Genomic DNA, 10,886 nt, shown 5'->3' on the forward strand with positions numbered 1-10,886 from the left:
CAAGGAGCCATTGTGACACAGTGGGGCCTCATGGAATCAAGGAGACCATGGTGACACAGGTGATGTACATGAAGCCAAGGAGCCATTGTGACACAGTGGGGCCTCATGGAATCAAGGAGACCATGGTGACATAGGTGATGCACATGAAGCCAAGGAGCCATTGTGACACAGCGGGGCTTCTTCCCTTGAGCTCTGCAGCTGGCTGTCCCAGCCCACGGCACCATGTGCCAACTGCTCTCCTTAGGGCTCTGCCTGCACACAGGCCCAGAGAAGTTTTCCTGTTTGTAAGGAAAGAATGGAAAAGCCTGAGCAGGTTTCCTAAACAACAAACCCTACATGCTCAGTCCAGGCTGCCTGGAATGATGTCCCCTTTCTACAAGGGACACTGTGAGCAGGAATGATCTCTGAGAGCAGAATTCCCGCAATCTTTCCACTGAATTCTCTGTCCCTGTCCTTTGCCTGGCTCTCTGTTGCAGATGGAAGCTGCTGGTGCCTTTCTCAGCTTGAAGCCCTCTTTTGATGCAAGCAGATGCTCCCAGGTGTGTTCAGCAGCTGTTGCTCAGTGTTGATGCAAAGCTTTTGTGTTCCTCATGGAAGCAAGGAGCCATTGTGACACTGCAGGGGCTCTTGGGATCAAGGAGACAATTGTGACAGTATAGAACCTCCTAGAAACAAGGCTCCATGGTGACACCGTGGGGAATCATGGAATCAAGGAGCCCCTTGTGACACAGAGAGGCCGCCTGGAAGCAATGGTCCATTGTTACACTGCGGATTCAAGAAGACCATGGGGACAGCACGGAACCTCATGGAACCATCCGTCCATTGGGACACAGCGGGGCCTCAAGGACACAAGGGGACCATTGTGGCAAAGCAGGGCCTCATGGAAGCATGGAGAGCATTGTGACATTGTGGGCAATGATGGAAGCATGGAGAGCATTGTGCCACTAAGGAAACTGATGGAACCAAGGCGATCCCTGGGACACAATGGAAGCACATGGAATCAAGGCTCCATGATGACTTTGGAGGGCCTCATGGAGCACAGCATCCATTGTGACACAGCAAGACCTCGTGGAACCAAGGAGCCTTTGTGATACTCCAGATGTGCATGGAAGCCAGGGTGCACTGAGACACAGCGGGGCCTTGTTGGAACCAAAGACACCTCTGCAAAAAGCAGGGGAGCTCACAGAACCAAGGAGTCCATTGTTCCATTGTAGAAAATTATACATTACATTCTAGAAAACCTATGGAACCAAGGGGCTATTGTGACACAGTGGGGCCACATGGAAGCAATTGTCCATTATGACAATGTGGATCAAAGGTGAGCATGGTGACACTGCGGAACTTCATGGAAGCAAGGAGCCATTGTGACGCAGTGGGGCCTCATGGAATCAAGGAGACCATGGTGACACAGGTGATGCACATGAAGCCAAGGAGCCATTGTGACACAGTGGGGCCTCATGGAATCAAGGAGACCATGGTGACACAGGTGATGTACATGAAGCCAAGGAGCCATTGTGACACAATGGGGCCTCATGGAATCAAGGAGACCATGGTGACACAGGTGATGCACATGAAGCCAAGGAGCCATTGTGACACAGTGGGGCTTCTTCCCTTGAGCTCTGCAGCTGGCTGTCCCAGCCCACGGCACCATGTGCCAACTGCTCTCCTTAGGGCTCTGCCTGCACACAGGCCCAGAGAAGTTTTCCTGTTTGTAAGGAAAGAATGGAAAAGCCTGAGCAGGTTTCCTAAACAACAAACCCTACATGCTCAGTCCAGGCTGCCTGGAATGATGTCCCCTTTCTACAAGGGACACTGTGAGCAGGAATGATCTCTGAGAGCAGAATTCCCGCAGTCTTTCCACTGAATTCTCTGTCCCTGTCCTTTGCCTGGCTCTCTGTTGCAGATGGAAGCTGCTGGTGCCTTTCTCAGCTTGAAGCCCTCTTTTGATGCAAGCAGATGCTCCCAGGTGTGTTCAGCAGCTGTTGCTCAGTGTTGATGCAAAGCTTTTGTGTTCCTCATGGAAGCAAGGAGCCATTGTGACACTGCAGGGGCTCATGGCATCAAGGAGACAATTGTGACAGTATAGAACCTCCTAGAAACAAGGCTCCATGGTGACACCTTGGGGAATCATGGAATCAAGGAGCCCCTTGTGACACAGAGAGGCCGCCTGGAAGCAATGGTCCATTGTTACACTGCGGATTCAAGAAGACCATGGGGACAGCACGGAACCTCATAGAACCATCCGTCCATTGGGACACAGCGGGGCCTCATGGACACAAGGGGACCATTGTGACAAAGCAGGGCCTCACTGAAGCATGGAGAGCATTGTGACATTGTGGGCAATGATGGAAGCATGGAGAGCATTGTGCCACTAAGGAAACTGTTGGAACCAAGGCGATCACTGGGACACAATGGAAGCACATGGAATCAAGGCTCCATGATGACTTTGGAGGGCCTCATGGAGCACAGCATCCATTGTGACACAGCAAGACCTCGTGGAACCAAGGAGCCTTTGTGATACTCCAGATGTGCATGGAAGCCAGGGTGCACTGAGACACAGCGGGGCCTTGTTGGAACCAAAGACACCTCTGCAAAAAGCAGGGGAGCTCACAGAACCAAGGAGTCCATTGTTCCATTGTAGAAAATTATACATTACATTCTAGAAAACCTATGGAACCAAGGGGCTATTGTGACACAGTGGGGCCACATGGAAGCAATTGTCCATTATGACAATGTGGATCAAAGGTGAGCATGGTGACACTGCGGAACTTCATGGAAGCAAGGAGCCATTGTGACGCAGTGGGGCCTCATGGAATCAAGGAGACCATGGTGACACAGGTGATGCACATGAAGCCAAGGAGCCATTGTGACACAGTGGGGCCTCATGGAATCAAGGAGACCATGGTGACACAGGTGATGTACATGAAGCCAAGGAGCCATTGTGACACAGTGGGGCCTCATGGAATCAAGGAGACCATGGTGACACAGGTGATGTACATGAAGCCAAGGAGCCATTGTGACACAGTGGGGCCTCATGGAATCAAGGAGACCATGGTGACACAGGTGATGCACATGAAGCCAAGGAGCCATTGTGACACAGCGGGGCTTCTTCCCTTGAGCTCTGCAGCTGGCTGTCCCAGCCCACGGCACCATGTGCCAACTGCTCTCCTTAGGGCTCTGCCTGCACACAGGCCCAGAGAAGTTTTCCTGTTTGTAAGGAAAGAATGGAAAAGCCTGAGCAGGTTTCCTAAACAACAAACCCTACATGCTCAGTCCAGGCTGCCTGGAATGATGTCCCCTTTCTACAAGGGACACTGTGAGCAGGAATGATCTCTGGGAGCAGAATTCCCGCAGTCTTTCCACGGAATTCTCTGTCCCTGTCCTTTGCCTGGCTCTCTGTTGCAGATGGAAGCTGCTGGTGCCTTTCTCAGCTTGAAGCCCTCTTTTGATGCAAGCAGATGCTCCCAGGTGTGTTCAGCAGCTGTTGCTCAGTGTTGATGCAAAGCTTTTGTGTTCCTCATGGAAGCAAGGAGCCATTGTGACACTGCAGGGGCTCATGGGATCAAGGAGACAATTGTGACAGTATAGAACCTCCTAGAAACAAGGCTCCATGGTGACACCGTGGGGAATCATGGAATCAAGGAGCCCCTTGTGACACAGAGAGGCCGCCTGGAAGCAATGGTCCATTGTTACACTGCGGATTCAAGAAGACCATGGGGACAGCACGGAACCTCATGGAACCCTCCGTCCATTGGGACACAGCGGGGCCTCATGGAATCAAGGAGACCATGGTGACACAGGTGATGCACATGAAGCCAAGGAGCCATTGTGACACAGTGGTGCCTCATGGAATCAAGGAGACCATGGTGACACAGGTGATGCACATGAAGCCAAGGAGCCATTGTGACACAGTGGGGCCTCATGGAATCAAGGAGACCATGGTGACACAGGTGATGTACATGAAGCCAAGGAGCCATTGTGACACAGTGGGGCCTCATGGAATCAAGGAGACCATGGTGACACAGGTGATGCACATGAAGCCAAGGAGCCATTGTGACACAGTGGGGCCTCATGGAATCAAGGAGACCATGGTGACACAGGTGATGCACATGAAGCCAAGGAGCCATTGTGACACAGCGGGGCTTCTTCCCTTGAGCTCTGCAGCTGGCTGTCCCATCCCACGGCACCATGTGCCAGCTGCTCTCCTTAGGGCTCTGCCTGCACACAGGCCCAGAGAAGTTTTCCTGTTTGTAAGGAAAGAATGGAAAAACCTGAGCAGGTTTCCTAAACAACAAACCCTACATGCTCAGTCCAGGCTGCCTGGAATGATGTCCCCTTTCTACAAGGGACACTGTGAGCAGGAATGATCTCTGGGAGCAGAATTCCCGCAGTCTTTCCACTGAATTCTCTGTCCCTGTCCTTTGCCTGGCTCTCTGTTGCAGATGGAAGCTGCTGGTGCCTTTCTCAGCTTGAAGCCCTCTTTTGATGCAAGCAGATGCTCCCAGGTGTGTTCAGCAGCTGTTGCTCAGTGTTGATGCAAAGCTTTTGTGTTCCTCATGGAAGCAAGGAGCCATTGTGACACTGCAGGGGCTCATGGGATCAAGGAGACAATTGTGACAGTATAGAACCTCCTAGAAACAAGGCTCCATGGTGACACCTTGGGGAATCATGGAATCAAGGAGCCCCTTGTGACACAGAGAGGCCGCCTGGAAGCAATGGTCCATTGTTACACTGCGGATTCAAGAAGACCATGGGGACAGCACGGAACCTCATGGAACCATCCGTCCATTGGGACACAGCGGGGCCTCATGGACACAAGGGGACCATTGTGGCAAAGCAGGGCCTCATGGAAGCATGGAGAGCATTGTGACATTGTGGGCAATGATGGAAGCATGGAGAGCATTGTGCCACTAAGGAAACTGATGGAACCAAGGCGATCCCTGGGACACAATGGAAGCACATGGAATCAAGGCTCCATGATGACTTTGGAGGGCCTCATGGAGCACAGCATCCATTGTGACACAGCAAGACCTCGTGGAACCAAGGAGCCTTTGTGATACTCCAGATGTGCATGGAAGCCAGGGTGCACTGAGACACAGCGGGGCCTTGTTGGAACCAAAGACACCTCTGCAAAAAGCAGGGGAGCTCACAGAACCAAGGAGTCCATTGTTCCATTGTAGAAAATTATACATTACATTCTAGAAAACCTATGGAACCAAGGGGCTATTGTGACACAGTGGGGCCACATGGAAGCAATTATCCATTATGACAATGTGGATCAAAGGTGAGCATGGTGACACTGCGGAACTTCATGGAAGCAAGGAGCCATTGTGACAAAGTGGGGCCTCATGGAATCAAGGAGACCATGGTGACACAGGTGATGTACATGAAGCCAAGGAGCCATTGTGACACAGTGGGGCCTCATGGAATCAAGGAGACCATGGTGACACAGGTGATGCACATGAAGCCAAGGAGCCATTGTGACACAGTGGGGCCTCATGGAATCAAGGAGACCATGGTGACACAGGTGATGCACATGAAGCCAAGGAGCCATTGTGACACAGTGGGGCCTCATGGAATCAAGGAGACCATGGTGACACAGGTGATGCACATGAAGCCAAGGAGCCATTGTGACCCAGTGGGGCCTCATGGAATCAAGGAGACCATGGTGACACAGGTGATGCACATGAAGCCAAGGAGCCATTGTGACACAGCGGGGCTTCTTCCCTTGAGCTCTGCAGCTGGCTGTCCCAGCCCACGGCACCATGTGCCAACTGCTCTCCTTAGGGCTCTGCCTGCACACAGGCCCAGAGAAGTTTTCCTGTTTGTAAGGAAAGAATGGAAAAGCCTGAGCAGGTTTCCTAAACAACAAACCCTACATGCTCAGTCCAGGCTGCCTGGAATGATGTCCCCTTTCTACAAGGGACACTGTGAGCAGGAATGATCTCTGAGAGCAGAATTCCCGCAGTCTTTCCACTGAATTCTCTGTCCCTGTCCTTTGCCTGGCTCTCTGTTGCAGATGGAAGCTGCTGGTGCCTTTCTCAGCTTGAAGCCCTCTTTTGATGCAAGCAGATGCTCCCAGGTGTGTTCAGCAGCTGTTGCTCAGTGTTGATGCAAAGCTTTTGTGTTCCTCATGGAAGCAAGGAGCCATTGTGACACTGCAGGGGCTCATGGGATCAAGGAGACAATTGTGACAGTATAGAACCTCCTAGAAACAAGGCTCCATGGTGACACCTTGGGGAATCATGGAATCAAGGAGCCCCTTGTGACACAGAGAGGCCGCCTGGAAGCAATGGTCCATTGTTACACTGCGGATTCAAGAAGACCATGGGGACAGCACGGAACCTCATGGAACCATCCGTCCATTGGGACACAGCGGGGCCTCATGGACACAAGGGGACCATTGTGGCAAAGCAGGGCCTCACTGAAGCATGGAGAGCATTGTGACATTGTGGGCAATGATGGAAGCATGGAGAGCATTGTGCCACTAAGGAAACTGTTGGAACCAAGGCGATCACTGGGACACAATGGAAGCACATGGAATCAAGGCTCCATGATGACTTTGGAGGGCCTCATGGAGCACAGCATCCATTGTGACACAGCAAGACCTCGTGGAACCAAGGAGCCTTTGTGATACTCCAGATGTGCATGGAAGCCAGGGTGCACTGAGACACAGCGGGGCCTTGTTGGAACCAAAGACACCTCTGCAAAAAGCAGGGGAGCTCACAGAACCAAGGAGTCCATTGTTCCATTGTAGAAAATTATACATTACATTCTAGAAAACCTATGGAACCAAGGGGCTATTGTGACACAGTGGGGCCACATGGAAGCAATTGTCCATTATGACAATGTGGATCAAAGGTGAGCATGGTGACACTGCGGAACTTCATGGAAGCAAGGAGCCATTGTGACGCAGTGGGGCCTCATGGAATCAAGGAGACCATGGTGACACAGGTGATGCACATGAAGCCAAGGAGCCATTGTGACACAGTGGGGCCTCATGGAATCAAGGAGACCATGGTGACACAGGTGATGTACATGAAGCCAAGGAGCCATTGTGACACAGTGGGGCCTCATGGAATCAAGGAGACCATGGTGACACAGGTGATGTACATGAAGCCAAGGAGCCATTGTGACACAGTGGGGCCTCATGGAATCAAGGAGACCATGGTGACACAGGTGATGCACATGAAGCCAAGGAGCCATTGTGACACAGCGGGGCTTCTTCCCTTGAGCTCTGCAGCTGGCTGTCCCAGCCCACGGCACCATGTGCCAACTGCTCTCCTTAGGGCTCTGCCTGCACACAGGCCCAGAGAAGTTTTCCTGTTTGTAAGGAAAGAATGGAAAAGCCTGAGCAGGTTTCCTAAACAACAAACCCTACATGCTCAGTCCAGGCTGCCTGGAATGATGTCCCCTTTCTACAAGGGACACTGTGAGCAGGAATGATCTCTGGGAGCAGAATTCCCGCAGTCTTTCCACTGAATTCTCTGTCCCTGTCCTTTGCCTGGCTCTCTGTTGCAGATGGAAGCTGCTGGTGCCTTTCTCAGCTTGAAGCCCTCTTTTGATGCAAGCAGATGCTCCCAGGTGTGTTCAGCAGCTGTTGCTCAGTGTTGATGCAAAGCTTTTGTGTTCCTCATGGAAGCAAGGAGCCATTGTGACACTGCAGGGGCTCATGGGATCAAGGAGACAATTGTGACAGTATAGAACCTCCTAGAAACAAGGCTCCATGGTGACACCGTGGGGAATCATGGAATCAAGGAGCCCCTTGTGACACAGAGAGGCCGCCTGGAAGCAATGGTCCATTGTTACACTGCGGATTCAAGAAGACCATGGGGACAGCACGGAACCTCATGGAACCCTCCGTCCATTGGGACACAGCGGGGCCTCATGGAATCAAGGAGACCATGGTGACACAGGTGATGCACGTGAAGCCAAGGAGCCATTGTGACCCAGTGGGGCCTCATGGAATCAAGGAGATCATGGTGACACAGGTGATGCACATGAAGCCAAGGAGCCATTGTGACACAGTGGGGCCTCATGGAATCAAGGAGACCATGGTGACACAGGTGATGCACATGAAGCCAAGGAGCCATTGTGACACAGTGGGGCCTCATGGAATCAAGGAGACCATGGTGACACAGGTGATGTACATGGAGCCAAGGAGCCATTGTGACACAGTGGGGCCTCATGGAATCAAGGAGACCATGGTGACACAGGTGATGCACATGAAGCCAAGGAGCCATTGTGACACAGTGGGGCCTCATGGAATCAAGGAGACCATGGTGACACAGGTGATGCACATGAAGCCAAGGAGCCATTGTGACACAGTGGGGCTTCTTCCCTTGAGCTCTGCAGCTGGCTGTCCCAGCCCACGGCACCATGTGCCAGCTGCTCTCCTTAGGGCTCTGCCTGCACACAGGCCCAGAGAAGTTTTCCTGTTTGTAAGGAAAGAATGGAAAAGCCTGAGCAGGTTTCCTAAACAACAAACCCTACATGCTCAGTCCAGGCTGCCTGGAATGATGTCCCCTTTCTACAAGGGACACTGTGAGCAGGAATGATCTCTGGGAGCAGAATTCCCGCAGTCTTTCCACTGAATTCTCTGTCCCTGTCCTTTGCCTGGCTCTCTGTTGCAGATGGAAGCTGCTGGTGCCTTTCTCAGCTTGAAGCCCTCTTTTGATGCAAGCAGATGCTCCCAGGTGTGTTCAGCAGCTGTTGCTCAGTGTTGATGCAAAGCTTTTGTGTTCCTCATGGAAGCAAGGAGCCATTGTGACACTGCAGGGGCTCATGGGATCAAGGAGACAATTGTGACAGTATAGAACCTCCTAGAAACAAGGCTCCATGGTGACACCGTGGGGAATCATGGAATCAAGGAGCCCCTTGTGACACAGAGAGGCCGCCTGGAAGCAATGGTCCATTGTTACACTGCGGATTCAAGAAGACCATGGGGACAGCACGGAACCTCATGGAACCATCCGTCCATTGGGACACAGCGGGGCCTCATGGACACAAGGGGACCATTGTGGCAAAGCAGGGCCTCATGGAAGCATGGAGAGCATTGTGACATTGTGGGCAATGATGGAAGCATGGAGAGCATTGTGCCACTAAGGAAACTGATGGAACCAAGGCGATCCCTGGGACACAATGGAAGCACATGGAATCAAGGCTCCATGATGACTTTGGAGGGCCTCATGGAGCACAGCATCCATTGTGACACAGCAAGACCTCGTGGAACCAAGGAGCCTTTGTGATACTCCAGATGTGCATGGAAGCCAGGGTGCACTGAGACACAGCGGGGCCTTGTTGGAACCAAAGACACCTCTGCAAAAAGCAGGGGAGCTCACAGAACCAAGGAGTCCATTGTTCCATTGTAGAAAATTATACATTACATTCTAGAAAACCTATGGAACCAAGGGGCTATTGTGACACAGTGGGGCCACATGGAAGCAATTATCCATTATGACAATGTGGATCAAAGGTGAGCATGGTGACACTGCGGAACTTCATGGAAGCAAGGAGCCATTGTGACGCAGTGGGGCCTCATGGAATCAAGGAGACCATGGTGACACAGGTGATGCACATGAAGCCAAGGAGCCATTGTGACCCAGTGGGGCCTCATGGAATCAAGGAGACCATGGTGACACAGGTGATGCACATGAAGCCAAGGAGCCATTGTGACACAGCGGGGCTTCTTCCCTTGAGCTCTGCAGCTGGCTGTCCCAGCCCACGGCACCATGTGCCAACTGCTCTCCTTAGGGCTCTGCCTGCACACAGGCCCAGAGAAGTTTTCCTGTTTGTAAGGAAAGAATGGAAAAGCCTGAGCAGGTTTCCTAAACAACAAACCCTACATGCTCAGTCCAGGCTGCGTGGAATGATGTCCCCTTTCTACAAGGGACACTGTGAGCAGGAATGATCTCTGGGAGCAGAATTCCCGCAGTCTTTCCACTGAATTCTCTGTCCCTGTCCTTTGCCTGGCTCTCTGTTGCAGATGGAAGCTGCTGGTGCCTTTCTCAGCTTGAAGCCCTCTTTTGATGCAAGCAGATGCTCCCAGGTGTGTTCAGCAGCTGTTGCTCAGTGTTGATGCAAAGCTTTTGTGTTCCTCATGGAAGCAAGGAGCCATTGTGACACTGCAGGGGCTCATGGGATCAAGGAGACAATTGTGACAGTATAGAACCTCCTAGAAACAAGGCTCCATGGTGACACCGTGGGGAATCATGGAATCAAGGAGCCCCTTGTGACACAGAGAGGCCGCCTGGAAGCAATGGTCCATTGTTACACTGCGGATTCAAGAAGACCATGGGGACAGCACGGAACCTCATGGAACCATCCGTCCATTGGGACACAGCGGGGCCTCATGGACACAAGGGGACCATTGTGGCAAAGCAGGGCCTCACGGAAGCATGGAGAGCATTGTGACATTGTGGGCAATGATGGAAGCATGGAGAGCATTGTGCCACTAAGGAAACTGTTGGAACCAAGGCGATCACTGGGACACAATGGAAGCACATGGAATCAAGGCTCCATGATGACTTTGGAGGGCCTCATGGAGCACAGCATCCATTGTGACACAGCAAGACCTCGTGGAACCAAGGAGCCTTTGTGATACTCCAGATGTGCATGGAAGCCAGGGTGCACTGAGACACAGCGGGGCCTTGTTGGAACCAAAGACACCTCTGCAAAAAGCAGGGGAGCTCACAGAACCAAGGAGTCCATTGTTCCATTGTAGAAAATTATACATTACATTCTAGAAAACCTATGGAACCAAGGGGCTATTGTGACACAGTGGGGCCACATGGAAGCAATTGTCCATTATGACAATGCGGATCAAAGGTGAGCATGGTGACACTGCGGAACTTCATGGAAGCAAGGAGCCATTGTGACGCAGTGGG

This window comes from Corvus hawaiiensis, unplaced genomic scaffold (assembly GCF_020740725.1).
Source record: "Corvus hawaiiensis isolate bCorHaw1 unplaced genomic scaffold, bCorHaw1.pri.cur scaffold_32_ctg1, whole genome shotgun sequence".
NCBI lineage: Eukaryota > Metazoa > Chordata > Aves > Passeriformes > Corvidae > Corvus > Corvus hawaiiensis.